At 33.4% G+C, this 16,440-nt stretch overlaps 1 protein-coding gene across 7 annotated transcripts in view; it reads right to left on the minus strand.

Annotated features, from left to right (window-relative positions):
• LOC117179820 overlaps positions 1-16,440 on the minus strand; it is a 53,527-nt gene that overhangs the window by 16,916 nt on the left and 20,171 nt on the right. For 3 of the 7 annotated variants that reach the window (XM_033371952.1, XM_033371953.1, XM_033371951.1), the window contains exon 1: positions 3,648-3,814. The exons of 1 other annotated variant lie outside the window; for it this stretch is intronic. The gene's annotated coding sequence lies outside the window, so the exon portion shown is untranslated. Of the gene's footprint in view, positions 1-74; positions 339-3,647; positions 3,815-3,894; positions 3,943-5,599; positions 5,712-16,440 lie in introns of those variants that run through there. 3 more of the 7 variants (XM_033371954.1, XM_033371957.1, XM_033371955.1) reach the window with 3 other exon arrangements.

Raw genomic sequence — 16,440 nt, forward strand, 5'->3', positions numbered from 1 at the left:
TTTGTTATAGCGAATGTTTGGTTTTAAAATTTGGATTAATTTACATGGTGTTGAAACTACGGTCAATAACTTACAGCCCAAATGACTGATGGACGCTTTTGCTTGAGGTAATTCCTCTTCCTTTTGTTTTATTGCAAATTTTACGTTTGAAACAAATTCTATTTGTTTTGGAATACTTGCATTTGTATTTTCTTTGCTATTTCTTTCGTATAATAGGTTTGGAATTTTAGGTTCATTTGGTTCATTTTCATTCTGGTTTATGATTGAATTTAATTTTTGATCGAATTCCGCTTCACTGTCTAGTTAAAATTTCTCGGTGGCTTTTATATTGAGTTTTTCTTTTCAGCCTGCTCCTTTATGCTGACGTTAAGTATCAAAAGTGAAATTGGAATTTGAAAAAACAAAAAATATAGTTAGATAACTCTAGAAAAAGGAACTAGAGTCTCCATTTACAATTTTCCTCTCGGGTTCCAAATTTTCCAGTAAATAAATAAAAACTGACATTTTAAATTGAACCCCCCATGTTTTTCACATTCAACTTGCCGTAAATAATTCGTTTATAAACAAATTAATAAATTTCTTTTTGAGTTTTATTCGCAACACTATATCGGAGGCTACAGTGTCCAAAAAATGTCAAAAGTTAATTGCTAATGTCTTTTTTTTTAATCCGAATGAAAAACCACGTTTTTAAACTTTCACATTAAAAAAGTGAGCGAGGAAGTTTGAGCTACGACAAACTTGAAGCGAATGAATTTTCCGCCAATGTATTGGCCAACTTTTCGGAAAATCTCAATTCGATTAGATTTTTAGTTTCATGATTACAGCGAGTTTATTACGACCTCGCGACGCGTCACTACAGGATATTTTGGGGACGCCGCCGGAGCGCTGACGAATGCGATTGAGTGGACAAAACAAACGATAGGAATATTAAAGCTTAAAAGCAACAAGATTCAAAGTTCGAGAATAGAATCATTTTCAATTTTTATTCATCTTACAAAGACAATATTGTACAAAAACTTCCCCAATGACTATTTTAACAAAAACTTATAAGTATTACTTCGTCGAAATAAGGGTTTTTTTTATTCGAATTTTTTAAGAATAAACTTCCTCGTGTGTTTTGCTGGGCACGGTGATATAATTTTGAATTTATTTTTTATTTTTAATAGACACAGTTTTCAAATACGATTCGAAAAACTCGTTACCTTTCGGCGACAAATATTGTAGCAAAGATTTCAGGTCTTTTTCTTTTTCATACGTTATTCCTTAAGCTTCAGCGGTTGGAGCATTTTTTAATTCTCGGAAAGTAACTTTTCGATCAAACTTCACCGCTTTACTAATTTTTAGGTTTTTTTCTTAAATCGTCGATGAAATCTTTCATTTTCAATTCGAAATCTAAACTTTATAATCTTTTTCTTCAACAGTGATAAAAGGGTCAGATCAAGCAGATCTGATGACCTCCAAATATTCTTCAGCACTTTCTATCACTTCTTTCGCTTTTTTCGTTTTACCGTACATGCCAAAATTTCAATCGCATTAGCAATACGAATGAGTAATAAGTTGCAAACAGTATTCGCGCCTTTTTTGAAGTGACCTTCCATACACGGAATCATATAACTGCGATCACAATTTTTTACCAAATTTGACTTGGAATTGTAAATATGTACACTGAAAATATGGAGCCAAATCAATCGCCGATAAAATTGATCGGAAACAGCGATTTTCGGCAGAGGCAAATTTTGGCCAAAATCAAATTCGCAACAAAGTGTTTTTTTTCGTGAATCATTGAATGTTTTAAATTTCGATTTTCTTCAATATTTTTCTTGTGATCGAGAAATTCTACGTTTTCGTTCGGAACTTTTTCATGAATGAAATAGAAATTGCAAACATCAGTTCGAGGCAACTGAAAAGCAAAATTGAGATTCCCCTTGAAATATACGTAATATGTTTTGAAAGAAATTAGTGAGTCGGTGATTCCGGTTTTTGAAGAATAGCAATCCAAAAATTCAGAATACAATCGTGTTATTGTAAGTTCCGGATTTTCGAAATATTTTAACTGTTTCTTTCAGAGAGTAATGAGACTCAGTGTGTGGTTCAGTTTCGCAATGTTCTAAATTTAACCATTTTACAGTTTCGATTAACTTGACAGGCTGTTTTCCATGCTTATCCCTTAAATCACAAAGATTTTTCCCCTTGATTCATTTTTTTTAACTGTCGCAAAACGTTTTTTACTCACGCCTAATAGATTTAATAGAAATTTTTGACATACATCGCTTTTGATATCGTACAAAGCATTAGAATAAAAATAAATGCAATCATTTCGCTTTGTAGATTCCTCTGACTACTTCATTTTCATCATTTCTACAATCAATGAATTTTGAACCTCGTAGTTCCACACGATCAGAATGTTTTGTGTAAATCTTCTTGAAGATTATCATTGATTTCTTCGAAACATTGCTTTTTGCAACATGATTTGACTGGGTTGAAAATTTTAGCGGGAACTATTTTTCCTGATCACGAAACATATTGAGCACCCTGTTGGAAAAATTTTTGAAGTAAGCATGTGCGACGAGTCTAAATGTTTGCATGCGTAAATGGTACCAACGTGCTGTGTTAAAAGTTCAGGTTCGTTTCAATTAATGAAGAAAACAGAGATTCTTTAAAATACAATTTATTTAAAGAACATCTATATAAACTCCACTATTTTAAAAAAATGGTATAAAGGGTGGTTACAATTTCAGATAATAAAAATTAGGTTTATAAAGTTCGTAAAGATTGACACATAAATTTAGTTTAAAATGCACAAGTTCAGTCGTTCAAGTCTCGGAGAGCACTGACCCTCAAAGGCACGACTGGCAGGCGACCTAGGCAAATTCCACTGATGCCAGAGATGTAAAGTCGAATACATTGAAATTTTTGAAAACTGGCAACAGCAGGACGTGCCCTGAAAGTGAAGCATCAAGCAGGCCTAGATACCGAGGGATAAATTGCAGGAAAGGTAAAATGACCATACTGGGCATTAATCGCCAGCGGAGCAAGATCCCAGGGTTTAATAGAGTACAGAGGCCCGTATACCGTCCTTAATGATCCTTCAAATTCAAAGGTGTTAAGATCAAAGCTTACATTCTAAACAGACATTTCGAAAGCAAAAGCAACCAAGCTCATAAATAGTGATAATTTTCAGAAAGCAGATGCTACAAAATGAGAAAAGCGCAAATGGCACGTACAGCCTTGAAGAATGAGATTGAAGAATACACAAAAAAGATAAATAGTCGAAATACAATATTGTGAAACATTTATACTAGTCTTTGATGGTCTAAATAATAAATAAACACCGAAAGTACGGAAATTTCTGAAAATTTTAGAAGGTTATTTTCAAAATTCAGTGATTTTTTGGTGTAAAAATCCTTTTGAAATGTGATGGATTTAGGGAAATGTTACGAAAATGTTTTACAATAATTACTTAAAAAACTAGTTTCTGAAAGTTTTAGGAATGTTTAGAATGATGCAATGTTGAGAAATTTTTTACCGCGTTTTCTAAATTTCAGACATTTTCAGTTTTACCTAAAAATAAATAAATAAATAAAAATTCATTCGATTTACCGCTTCCTAGAACTCAGTTTACGAACAAAAAAAGAAATGTTACTCACCGTATCACGTGACTTTTTGTTAATTTCTCTATCATAATGATAATTGTCTTTGCTTTTACTTCACAATGCATCGTTAGACTTTCGTTTACGAGTTGACTTCGATGTACTAGCTTCAATAGAAGTCATGATTGGAAAAAATGATATGTAATTTTACATAGAGAAATCTCTCTAGGAACGTGAAAAATGAGAATGAGCGAAGAGTGAACCTTTGTGTAGAAGAAGAGATAAAAATAGAAAGTAAACAAACGAGAAACGTTCAAAATGTTGTCCTTGCCCTTCCTTCGTTTTGTCCACTCGCTTACAGTCGTCAGCGCTCCGGCGGAGTCCCCGAAATATCCTCTGGTGACGCGTCGCGAGGTCGTAATAAACTCACTGTAATCATGAAACTAAAAATATAACCAAGTTGACATTTTCCAAAAAGTTGGCCAATACATTGACGGAAAATTCGTTCGCTTCAAGTTAGTCGTAGCTCAAACTTCCTCGCTCACTTTTTTATTGTGAAAGTCTGAAAACGCGGTTTTTCATTCGGATTAAAAAAAAAAACATTAGCATTTAACTTTTGACCTTTTTTGGACACTGCAGCCTCTACTAGAGTTTTACGAATAAAACTCAGAAAGAAATTTGTTAATTTGTTGATACACGAATTATTTACGGCGAGTTGAATGTGAAAAAACATGGTTTTTTCAATGAAAAAAGTCAGTTTTTATTTATCTACAGGAAATTTTGAACCTGAGAGAAAAATTGTAAATGGAGACACAAGTTTATCTTTCAAGAGCTATTTAATTATATTTGTGGTTTTTTCAAATTCAAAATTTCACTTCTGATACCTGACGTCACAGCGTGGACTATATTTTTACTCGTTCTCGAGCGCCTGTCGCCTTCTTGTGCGGAGCTCCTATATTACGCTTGATCACTGACTGAAAGTTGCGTTCAGCTTAAGTAGAAAAAGCGGTAAAGGTTAGACTGCATGAACTAATACATGACATAGCCACAAACTTTAGAATAATTTCAATTATATGTTCGTGAGGGGTTATTTTCATGGAAATTCTCTATCTGCTTTTGTGTCCGGAATAGGTAACTGTATTAGTTACTATCATGCATTACTGCACCTTTATTAATCATGAATTGATTAAACGCATTGCCGAAATATAAGTAAACGGTCTGATCGGGAACTCGTAACTATCGCAACCGACTGCCTTCTTTGAGTTAGAGAGAGGCAATAAAGATTAGGCACACTTAATTCGTTAAATAACGAATGTAAAGGTGTTGATTGTGTCTATTAATTGAAACTTTAACTTTCCTTTTCGTTAAAATTGATTGAATTTGCAAACACTAATTCCGTTGTAGGATTTTCAATCACGAGTGATCAGTTCGTGAAAGAGAGATTCTTACAATGGAGTTAAATTGTTTTCCTAGACTCTCAGGAATCTAGAAGAGGAAGCGCTATTGCAAGATGTAACGAGAAAAGGGTTTAGAAATCTAATTTTTTTTAATTTTTCCGGATTAATTAATTTACACACCTTTTTTACTGTTTTTACTATACTGAAATCACATTGTAAATAGTTTCGAAGAAATTTGTTATTTATAACCGATAATACAATTTTTGAGATTTTAGGGAACCACTGAATTTAAATTTAGATTAAATATACTGAATTTAAACGAAAAAGTGACAATCCCACCGCTGCCATCAAATCAGATGTTACGTCTCAAGCAAAAGGCGAGGATAGTTTATTGATGGGATAGGCAAGGGAGGTTAAAGAGCTGATTAAGTCAGGGCGGTAAGGCCTGACTATTATTTAATGTGGGATCGTTGTCACTTGTCAATCCTACGGGGATTGCGTGTTATTTAAAATTCAAAAACACGACAATTTTCACAAATTATAGGTGTACTTATCAGAATATAGGAACATAAAATTAGCTTACAGTGGAATAATTATGAAAATTTATGCTACCTTTTAGTCTTGAAAGGGCAAGAGAAGATTTGTAGTGTCGATGATATCCCCGATAATTTGTAGAATAGCGACGGAATTCTACCGGGTGTTTTTAATTGATACACACGAAATATTCGGAAATCTACGTATACGAGGACCGAAAGCCGAAGGGACTTAGTTTTATTCTGAACACTTCGTACTATTTCACGATGGAAAATAATAAGTACGCGACTTTACACAATGCAGTTCTTCGTTAAGGAATATTTCGCGTTGGTCGAATCGATCGCGACTTTTTCCAAGCGGTTCGTACAATTGAAGTTTAAGTTGACAGTGTGACTGCCACAAACTAAAGACAACCACCAGGGGTGAGTCTGGGGTTTATGTAGGACTAAGCCTCTTGTAGTCACGTACAATCCAGAAAACTCGACGAGGTAAGTGCGATTGAGAAAACTCGACGAGGCACGTACTGACAAAGTCTCGTATCTATTTTTGCTCTCGTTGTCTATATTTCTAACATACTCTATAATTTTCATTTTATTGTCCCCTTTTTAGCTGTATTGATATCCTTATTATTCGTTTGTAATTTCGTTACTCTTCTCTTCCTCTTTTCTAGACAATATCTTAATTCTAATTTCTATAGGCCGATGCATCAATTACTTATTTTAACTATATAGTTATATTACTACTTTTTAGTTTTAATTATGATCTTTTTGTAGTCTTCAATGGTATACAATTTGATTACCCTTTATTATGTGGGTGTAATATATACCATTTTTAATAGGAAAACTGATATATTTCTAAATTACCGATGCTTTGAATTGGTCGGCATACTTATGGTAATGCACGGGTAATTAGCTCGCGGTTACTACTTTATCGACCGTTGCATATTTATCATCGGTCGTAGTTTACTACTCATGGATTACCATACAAGTATTTCCCTACTGCTTTCAAGTTGGTGTTTTTATCATTTAAGCTTCACGATGAGGTTTAAAATTTGTTTTTAAATTTTGAGGATGAAACAGTAGCATATCGTCTGCTGTCAATAGGCAAATTGCAACACCGTACGGCTACATAACGATGAGTGCCATTACGTTGACCAATTCCTGGTGAAGGGCACGGTCAGTTAACTTCCACCGTCAATTTAACTAGCCGGTTCTTAACTCGATATCAGCACCAGAGTGGTAAAAGGGGCCCTAAGTCTGCCAGCAGCATATTAAATAAAGTAACGGACTCAACGGGCAAAATTGCATTAGTCCTCTTCCTTTTCCGAAAACCTGCCTTTTTTCCCCTATTTTCACCCTAATCCTGGTTTCGGTAAAAATTTCTATTTCCATTTTTAAAAATTAATTTATTTTTCAACCAAAAATTAGTCTTTTTTATTAAAAATTTATCTTTTTGGTGGAAAAATAATTTTTTGGTTAAAAATTTAAATATTTTGTTTAAACTTCGTTTTTCTTCAATTACTATTTTTTACTGAAAATGTAACAATTCCTTTATTTTGTCAAAAAATTCTCTTTTTAATTGAAAATGTAACTATAGGGTGACAAATTTATCTTTTTGGTCTAATATTATTGTTGTTCTTTGTGCATTAACTTCTTTGTTACAAAATTTATTTATTCTATTATAAATTCGATAGTTTTTTTTTGTTCATCAAAATTCATTTTTTGAATTTAGAATTTAACTGTTTCAGTTTTGGTTAAAACTTTATATTTTTCAGTTAAAAGTGCATTTATACCGTCGAAAATTAAATGAAAAAGCAATACCAGGCAGAGTTACATAAAAAATGTATTATATTTGATGTAAAAGTATTGTGTATAATGTAGAAAAATTGAAATTTTGGACAAAATTAAGTGCGAAGCACGAGATACTTGATGAGAATATGTTCGTTAAAGCCGAAAGAGCTTTACCAAAAGAGAGTTCACAATCACAAAATTACAGTTGTCTGTTCGTTGACCTTCGATTTTAAAAGGTTTGTGCCCGAATGCGGGAGAAATACAAAGACTGAGCGCGAACTGCAATTGCCATCAGTCGCGTGCCGTAGCACAGTGGTCTGGCATAGGAATTTACTGTTCATACTCGCCCACGGGTCGTATTTCTTAACCGATTTAAAAGTTTTGTTTCAGAAATGGTCAGCAATTAATTTCTAAGAGAATTGTGGTTTGCTTTTTTAAAATTTTTTTCACAGAGCAACAATACATAAACAAATATAGTGACAAAATTGACCATTTTAGCTTTGTGAATTTTAATCTCAAGAAAAAATACAGATAGAAACTCACTTTCAGCCGGAATTATTGCACATGCATTCATAGAACATAATTAATTTTAATAATACATAACTTAATTATTATAACCAATTTTTATAAACAAATTCTTATTAGTGTTTTTTTATCATAGAAAAAATCGTTTATTTCACGCTAGTTGCTAATATTTTTCATAAGAGTGATAATTTGTAACAAAAAAATTAGTATGAGTTAACAACTATTGTCTTTATAAACATTTCTATAAACAAATTCTTTATAAACGAGTTTTTCTCATAGCTGAATTGATTTTTCTGAACAAAAGTGATTCACAATTGTCTTTAAAGCTATTTATGTAATTTAAGCTTTATCAAACATAAACAATACAGATTGCTTATAACAATTTAGTTAAACAAGTTTCCTAATCGGTCGTTTCCTCGTAGAAAAAAATGTTTTTTTCTTCAGTAATTATTAGAGTGACATTTATTGCGGTGACTAACCAACGAAATTAAATAAAGAATAATTAATATGATTGTTATAAACAATTTTTTTAACAAAACTATGATTTATATTTTTTTACATGCCAAAAGGACGGTTTTCCACTGAAATTATCCGACAATAAACTAACAGTGATTCCAAAATTGGACATGGGACATTAAATAATAATTTGCGTAATTGTTAATAACAATTTTAAAACAATGCGTGACAATCTGCGGTTGGTCGTAGAAAAAAGTGATTTTTTCTTCAATCATTTTTGTGATAATCTTATTTGTGTTATTGAATCAATGAAAAAATTGATACTTATAATAATAATGAGATTATTATAAAAAACTTACAATAAGTAAATTACGATTCAGAATTCGAATCATTTTTAGTTTCGAATGCAATGAAAAGATCTGAGGACTCAAGGAGTTTGTGAATTAGGTCGTGCACAGTATGCATTCGAGAGATTTTTCGTGTGTTGAACTGTCGAATGTACTTGATATCCTTGTTCCTGGCTTCAGAAGCTTCTTCGGAATACATGCCAATTGACAGCATAAAATTCTCCATAACTTATCCCCCATGTAGCAGTATTTTATGAACTGAAGAAGGCATGTAGTACCATGGATATAAGCTCACATACAATTTGGCTGTCCTAAAAGCATACTCGTTGAAAAAGAGAGGAGGAATTTTTCTGCTACCCGTACTAACATTTGTAGTATGTTTCTAAACATTTTAATGAGTTTTTTATTTACTCCAGTTATTTCTGACACTTGATCAACATTCGAGAAAAACCTACGAGCCGTATTACCACAGTTAGAGTTGACAGATCCTTGACTTGGTTGATCAATTATTATTCCCATCTTCTTTGAAATTCGCTACAAATTCTTTTCTTAGCTTCTTTCATCGTTTCTTTATCATCTTTCTTGCATATGCTCCATTTGCAGATTTGCAACCGATAAGCAATATGTAGTATAAACTCCATGAACCTATACCAGGCATGCAAAGTAGAAAGACCAAATTCTAGGCTGGATAAAATTTCTATCTTCTGCTTTATACGCTCTAGATCATTCATTTGTGATAGTGTCGCTTTGCAAATGTAGCAAGTAGAAGATGATAGAGTATCAGTGAGAGCTGTACAAACTTTTCCATTCAACATAGTTAGCTTCATTTCTATTGTCACTATATACACACCATTAGTCATAGTAATTGTTGTGGGTCTAAGCTTCTGAACTTGTGTCTTAATATTTTTGATTTCCGATTTCGTTAATTCCTTTGTTTCCTTTGCATATTTAATCATGATAGGTATACAACGTTTTGGCGAGGTACTATGAAGATTCATCCAAACTGTTTCTCCCATATGCTTTACTCTCAACCATATTGGCACCATTGATGCTGTGAAAAAAGAGTCATCGGCCAAATCGTTGTTATTAAACTTCTGATTGTACTTTGCATCAGTTGGCAGACCATCGATGCCATATTTAATTTCAAAGTCGAAATAAGTGATCTTTAATCTATTCTCTGAAATCGGAAGGCATAAATTCGGATCTTTAAAAGGACGTTGAATAGTGTGATCAATAAGAGACTGAATCTCAACCATGGCTCCTTCTTCCGATATTCGAAAAATTGAAGGATAATAATCTTTTTTAATCTCTAATACATTCACATATGAAGGATAAATGTCAGCCTTTCTTTCTTTGGCCTGTAAGTGAATAGTATTATATTGATACTTTGATAGCACAGCCACACAAAAAAAAGTGTGCGGATCTGGTAACAAGACACACGTATTCCTATGGATTTTGGGGCGCTGAATTCAAATTCGGTATCAAAAATCACCCATCACGTCATGGTTGAGCCATAACCTCAAAAAATGACGAAAAATCATGCACTGAGGCAAATAAAGTTTAAAATAATGCCAGTGATGCAAATTTTCACTTCAAAAACATGTCGACAACTGTGAAGGATCAACCCTTGCCTGATATCAACTTATTTAAACTTTTTTTCTCTTTTCTGGCTGCTATAACGTGTCCTTTTTTCTTTGAAGGAACGATGCAAAGGGTTACGCTTACGTTTAAGACCTACATTCGTTTCCCTTTTCAACATCGAGCGAAAATCAGCCATCATGACCTCGTCCCATCTACCCTGATATCATTGTTTCATCACTTTTATGTCTTGATGAAAACGTTCCCCTGGTTCTTCGCTAAAATCACCAACATTTTCTGGAAACTTATCCAGATGGGAATCTAGAAAGTGAAGTTTTAAATTCATCAAGCAGCCTAACTTTTTGCAGTTTCTTATCATTTACGCAACAATATTCTCGTAGTCTGGACTTTTTTTGTTACCGATGAAATTTGCGTTCACTACTTTAAAACTTTCCCAAGCGTCCATTTCAATTTTCGTCATGTGGCTCACGAAATTAGTATCTCTTGTCAATATTCGAATCTGTCCATCAAAGTCCATCAAAGACTCCTTCTTTCAATTTAGCGTCTGAAACATTAGGGAATTTAAGGGATATATACTTATAGCATTGTCCATCTTTGTCTAATGCCTTGAAAAATTGCTTCATGAGCCCAAGCTTTATGCGGAGGGGTGGTAGTAAAATTTTTTCTGGATCAACGAGGCTTTGGTTGATGATATTATGAGAACCAGGTTTGAATGAATCTCTTAAAGGCCAATGTTTTTTTCTGTAATGATTGGCTCGATCTCTGCTATTCCACAGGCATATAAAGCATGGATCTCTCGTGAAACGCAATTGTTGGCCTAATATCATTGTTATGATTTTGAGATCACCACATATTTGCCATTTGTGATTCGTGCAATTAAGTTTTTCAAGAAGCATTTTAAAATTGTTATATTCTACTTTGATGACCGTTGAGTGAGCTATAGGGATAGGAGCATAAGTATTCGTGTTATGCAGTACAACAGCCTTAATGCTGCGTTTTGACGAATCAATGAAAAGTCGCCATTCTTCGTCTCTGCACACATTTTTCTTCAAGTGGTACATTAGTCCGTTAACGTCAGTGCAGTACACTAAAGACGTCTCTTCGTCTTTAACGAGAAACTTTCTGAATTCTTTGTCCCTGACGCGATAGAACGAAACTTTTGTCTTTGGCTCTAGAAGATTTCTTCTTTTTAGAAATGAAGCAGCAAATTCAGCGCCGTCTTTCGGTAATCCAAGATCTCTAATAAAATCATTCAGTTCTAGTTGCGACACTAATATTGGAACCTTTAGTTTCATTTTATGCACGCCATATTCGTCATCTTTTCGTCATTTTCATCGGAATCATCAGAACTATTTTCTGTTCGATCACTGGTTTCACTACCGTCTCCATGACGTTGACTTTCAACTTCCATTCTATCATCTTCTAAAGCGCTTAAATCAGTCTGGCGTGCATTTTTATTGATTTCAATTTGTCTTGTGACTGTGCACACATTAATGTACGAAATGTTATTTTTATTTTTGGCGTTGAACCCTTTGACGGAATTCATGCAGAAGTAGCAGTCCTTCGCAATAACGGGTTTTTTCCATGTGGTTGGTGTAGATTACTTGCGGCACTTTTCGTTGTTTGAATTTTTTAGACGATACAACATAAGTCTGTAGGAATTGCAAATAACGTGAGGAACCCATTTTTTTTTGGTGCGGCAATTTACGGTCAAAACACTTTTTGTAAAGACTTTTCACTTCCTCGTCGATTGATTTTCGCAAACTGCTCATTTCATATTTACTGCAAATGTAACAGAATGAATCTAAGCTATTCTTGCAGGCATGCGATTGAGAAATGCGAGCGGTTTTTTTCCTTGTAGCATGAGACTCTACACCAACCAAGTGATCCATTGATGAAGAGCTACGGTTGCATGATGACGACGTCGGAGAGCCCGCTTTCCCACCCTGACCAGACGCCGATACTGGAGTTTTTCCCTGCATCGTAATACACTTTTTACCTGTGTCTGCCATGACGGCATGAACGCTGTTTACCCAGGGACTCAGCCAATGTGGATCCGTTGCCCACCGTCACCACGTGGAGGTGCCCTGGCTACATACACAGGCGAATAATGCTAGCAACAAGCGGTTACGAAACTCCAGACATTTACTGCTATTAATGTCAAAATATGAAAGTACGCAAGAACAGGGTTGCCAGCGTAATCGGTTAGGTTAGGTCACGTTTTGTTAGGTTAGGATAGGTTAAACCTCTATGTAGGTTAAGCCGCAGCTGAATGAAACGGTACCTCAAACACAACGGGACAACACAATCAGTTTAATTGTGTTTCGTGAGGTTAGGTTAGGTTAGGCTAGGTTAAATTTATGTCTAGGTTAGGCTCGAGTTGACCCATTCGATGTAGCACACATTTGCTACTGGGAAAATATGCTTCCAGAGCTTTACGTGTAGTTCAATAAATTTCTGTTAATTCAGGTTAGGCGAGGTCAGGTTCTGTTGGGTAAAGTTATGTTAAATAAGTTGATATCAGACAAGGGTTGATCCTTCACAGTTGTCGACATGTTTTTGAAGTGAAAACTTACATCACTGGCATTATTTTGAAATTTATTTGCCTCAGTGCATGATTTTTCGTCATTTTTTGAGGTTATGTCTCAACCATAACGTGATGGGTGATTTTTGATACCGAATTTGAATTCAGCGCCCCAAAATCCATAGGAATATGTGTGTCATGGAGTATGTGAGCCGTAAAACTCTCTTCAATGGACATTAATTTTCATCTCCTTGTCGCAGCAGATACATCTTCGAATTTTGTATCCGAACTTTTTCTTCCTCCTTTTGATTTTATCCCAGAAAAAGTAACAACGAAGTCAGTTTTTAGCCACTTTTCGAATCTCTTTTCAAACTGACTTTTTATACTTGAACATTCTTTCTATTTTTTCTGAAATATAGGTAAAAAATACAAATTCAAGTGATTAGCTACTATTTCTAGATGCCCAGGATCAAGATTGTACTCAGTTTGCATGAAACTTAACAAACCTTGCACGTCAGTACTTTCATTGGCAATAAGAAAATCACAAAGGACCTTCTTACCTACCTTGAGAGCATCCATTTTTTATTAGAAATAATAATACAAACAATTTTAATGTACAAACCTGCAGAAGATATTTTAAAATGACGCCAAAAGCAAATCATATAAAAATAATTTCAACGCAGCCTCTCTCAGTTATATAAACGAAAATTATGATTTCTTTTGTGAGAGCGCGTGCGAGAGATATCCACCTAGCGGTGAACCTGGAACTGTACTTTTTAGTTGAGAGTCACTTGTTCTTCATTTGTTTTTCATGAAGTTACGTACAAAACAAATGAAAGATAAGTGACTTCTGAATACGCAAGTACAGCGTTATTGCACTTTATTTTTCACTTGTTCCTCATTTATTTTTCAAGAAGTTGCATAAAACAAATGAAAGATAGGTGACCTCTAAATCGCAAGCACAGCGTTATTGCTATGGACAGTTTGCTACAAAAATTGTTATTAACAATTACGCAAATTATTATTTAATGTCCCATATCCAATTTTGGATTCACTGTTAGTTTATCGTCGGATAATTTCAGTGGAAAACGTCTTTTTTGCATGTACAAAAAATGAATTATAGTTTTGTTAAAAAAATTGTTTATAACAATCATATAAATTATCCTTTATTTAATTTCTTTGGTTAGTCACCGCAATAAATGTCACTCTAATAATTATTGAAGAAAAAAAACCATTTTTTTGTATGAGGAAACGGCCGATTAGGAGACTTGTTTAACTAAATTGTTATAAACAATCTATATTGTTTATGTTTCATGAAGCTTAAAGTATATAAATGGCTTTAAGGAAAATTGTGAATCACTTTTGTTCAGAAAAATCAATTCAGCTATGAGAAAAACTCGTTTATAAAGAATTTGTTTATAGAAATGTTTATAAAAACAATAGTTGTTAACTCATGCTAATTTTTTTGTTATAAATTATGACTCTTATGAAAAATATTAGCAACTAGCGTGAAATAAACGATTTTTTCTATGATAAAAAAACACTAATAAGAATTTGTTCATAAAAATTATTTATAATAACTAAGTTAAATATTATTAAAATTAATTATGTTCTATGAATGCATGTGCAATAATTCCGGCTGATAGTGAGTTTCTATCTGTATTTTTTCTTGAGATAAAACTCACAAAGCTAAAATGGTCAATTTTGTCACTATATTTGTTTATATATTGTTGCTCTGTGAAAATTTTTTTAAAAATCAAACCACAATTCTCTTAAAAATTAATTGCTGAGCATTTCTGAAAAAAAATTTTTAAATCGGTTAAGAAATACGATCTGTGGGCGATTATGAACAGTAAATTCCTATTCCAGACCACTGTTCGTAGGTGCGCTCAAACTATCGAGCTAAGATATTTTAACAAAAAAGAATTCACAATCACATAATTACAGTGGTGAAGGTTTTAAGTCTTAATTTTAAAAGGTTTGCGCAAAATTGTGCTTTAAAAAAAATATGGTTTAAAAGTATTTTTTATTCTGATTTTAAAAAATTTTGAATTTCTGTTTTCGGTAGAAAATTATTGGTTGGAACATTAAATGATTTATTTTTAAATTCAATCTTTTGCTTGAAAATTTAAATATTTTGTTTTCTTTTTTGGGGTAATATTTATATTTTACTGAATGTATAACTATTGAATTTTAAGTTGAAAATTCAATAATATGGTTAAAAATTCATGTACTTTTTTTAATTTGTCTTTTTTGAAAGACTATTCTACTGGTCTTTTTATTTGTAAATTCATTTCTTTTTTGAAAATTTTACTGTTTTGTTGCAGATTCGATTGTTTTTGTTTTTATCGAAATTAATTTTTTGAATTCAAAATTTAACTGTTCCATTTATGCTAAAAAATGAATCTTTTTTCTTGAAAATCAATTTCTTTCGTTAAGAATCAAACTATTTCGTTGAAAATTCCATTTTTCATTTAAAAGTTAAACAAGTCCATTTTTGGTTATATATTTATTTCTTTAGTTGAAAATTCATCGTCTTTTGCAGCAAATTATTATTCTTGTTTGAAAATTCCTTTCTTCGGCCTTTCAACTGCAAGCTTCAGTAGGAATTAAAAATTTCAGTTAAAATTGTATCTATATTTATATAAGGCCCTGAAATCTTGTGTCCTATATATATTTACATACAGAAAATGGTCTTTTTCTCTTCGCAATAAACCTAATGATTCTAAGATAATTCGGGATTTTAAAACCGGAATAAAGTTGAGGAGTAGCTAGATCTGCGATTCCCAAACTTTTTTCGCTTTTTCTAGGGAGTGGTAGGGCCGCCACCCTCAAATTTTTTTCATAATACATAAACCCAAGGGGAGACACTTGACAGCCTGTGATGCGGGCATGTCCTGGCTTGTCGCGCCCGACCATCCCATTGTAAGAAAATTAGAGCCGATCAGGAAAAATGGAAAATTTAGTTAAATATTCATTAGCGAATTTTAATAGGCAGCGTTAGATTTTCTGGACTATGGGGAGAACATTAGAAAAAGATAGAAAGAAGTCGGTTAATAACTTCAAAACTTATTGCACTTTCGTTACGCTGCAAAGTAGTCCAGTAATGTATTTTCTTGGACAAATTTAGTGAAAATATTAACTGATTTTTATGAACTTTTTTTCCATATTTCTAAAATTATATCACAAAATTGATTCAGCGCATTTAAATTTAATTGTGTCACACCTTTATAACTTGAGTTATTGTAACAGGTCTTAATCTCAGAACATTGAAAGGCATTCATGCTAGGTCAACATAAATAGTCCCTTACTCACAGCGGGGACTGCCTTGGAGCCTACCAATCGACCCGGCTAGGGGTGGCATCCCCCTACCGCCGGGTAGCCACCCTACCCAGGGCAGCAGTTTGGGTATCACTGAGCTAGATCGTCATTGAGGAACTCGGGCCAGCTCGAGTTCGTGCTCATGCATTTTCGGCTTTACACGAGGCTCATCTTCGCAGCATCTAACAGCCAAATCATCCACAGGCTATGTTTGCATGTGTTTCTCTCAGATGGGAAAGGGGTAGGGGCCGAAAAATCTACGTTCTGGAGACATAGTAACATTTTTGGTAAAAAATAATGATAAAAAAAACGAAGTTTAAACAAAATATTTAAATTTTTACCCATCAAAATTTTCCA

The sequence above is a fragment of the Belonocnema kinseyi genome, chromosome 9 (assembly GCF_010883055.1).
Source record: "Belonocnema kinseyi isolate 2016_QV_RU_SX_M_011 chromosome 9, B_treatae_v1, whole genome shotgun sequence".
Lineage (NCBI taxonomy): Eukaryota > Metazoa > Arthropoda > Insecta > Hymenoptera > Cynipidae > Belonocnema > Belonocnema kinseyi.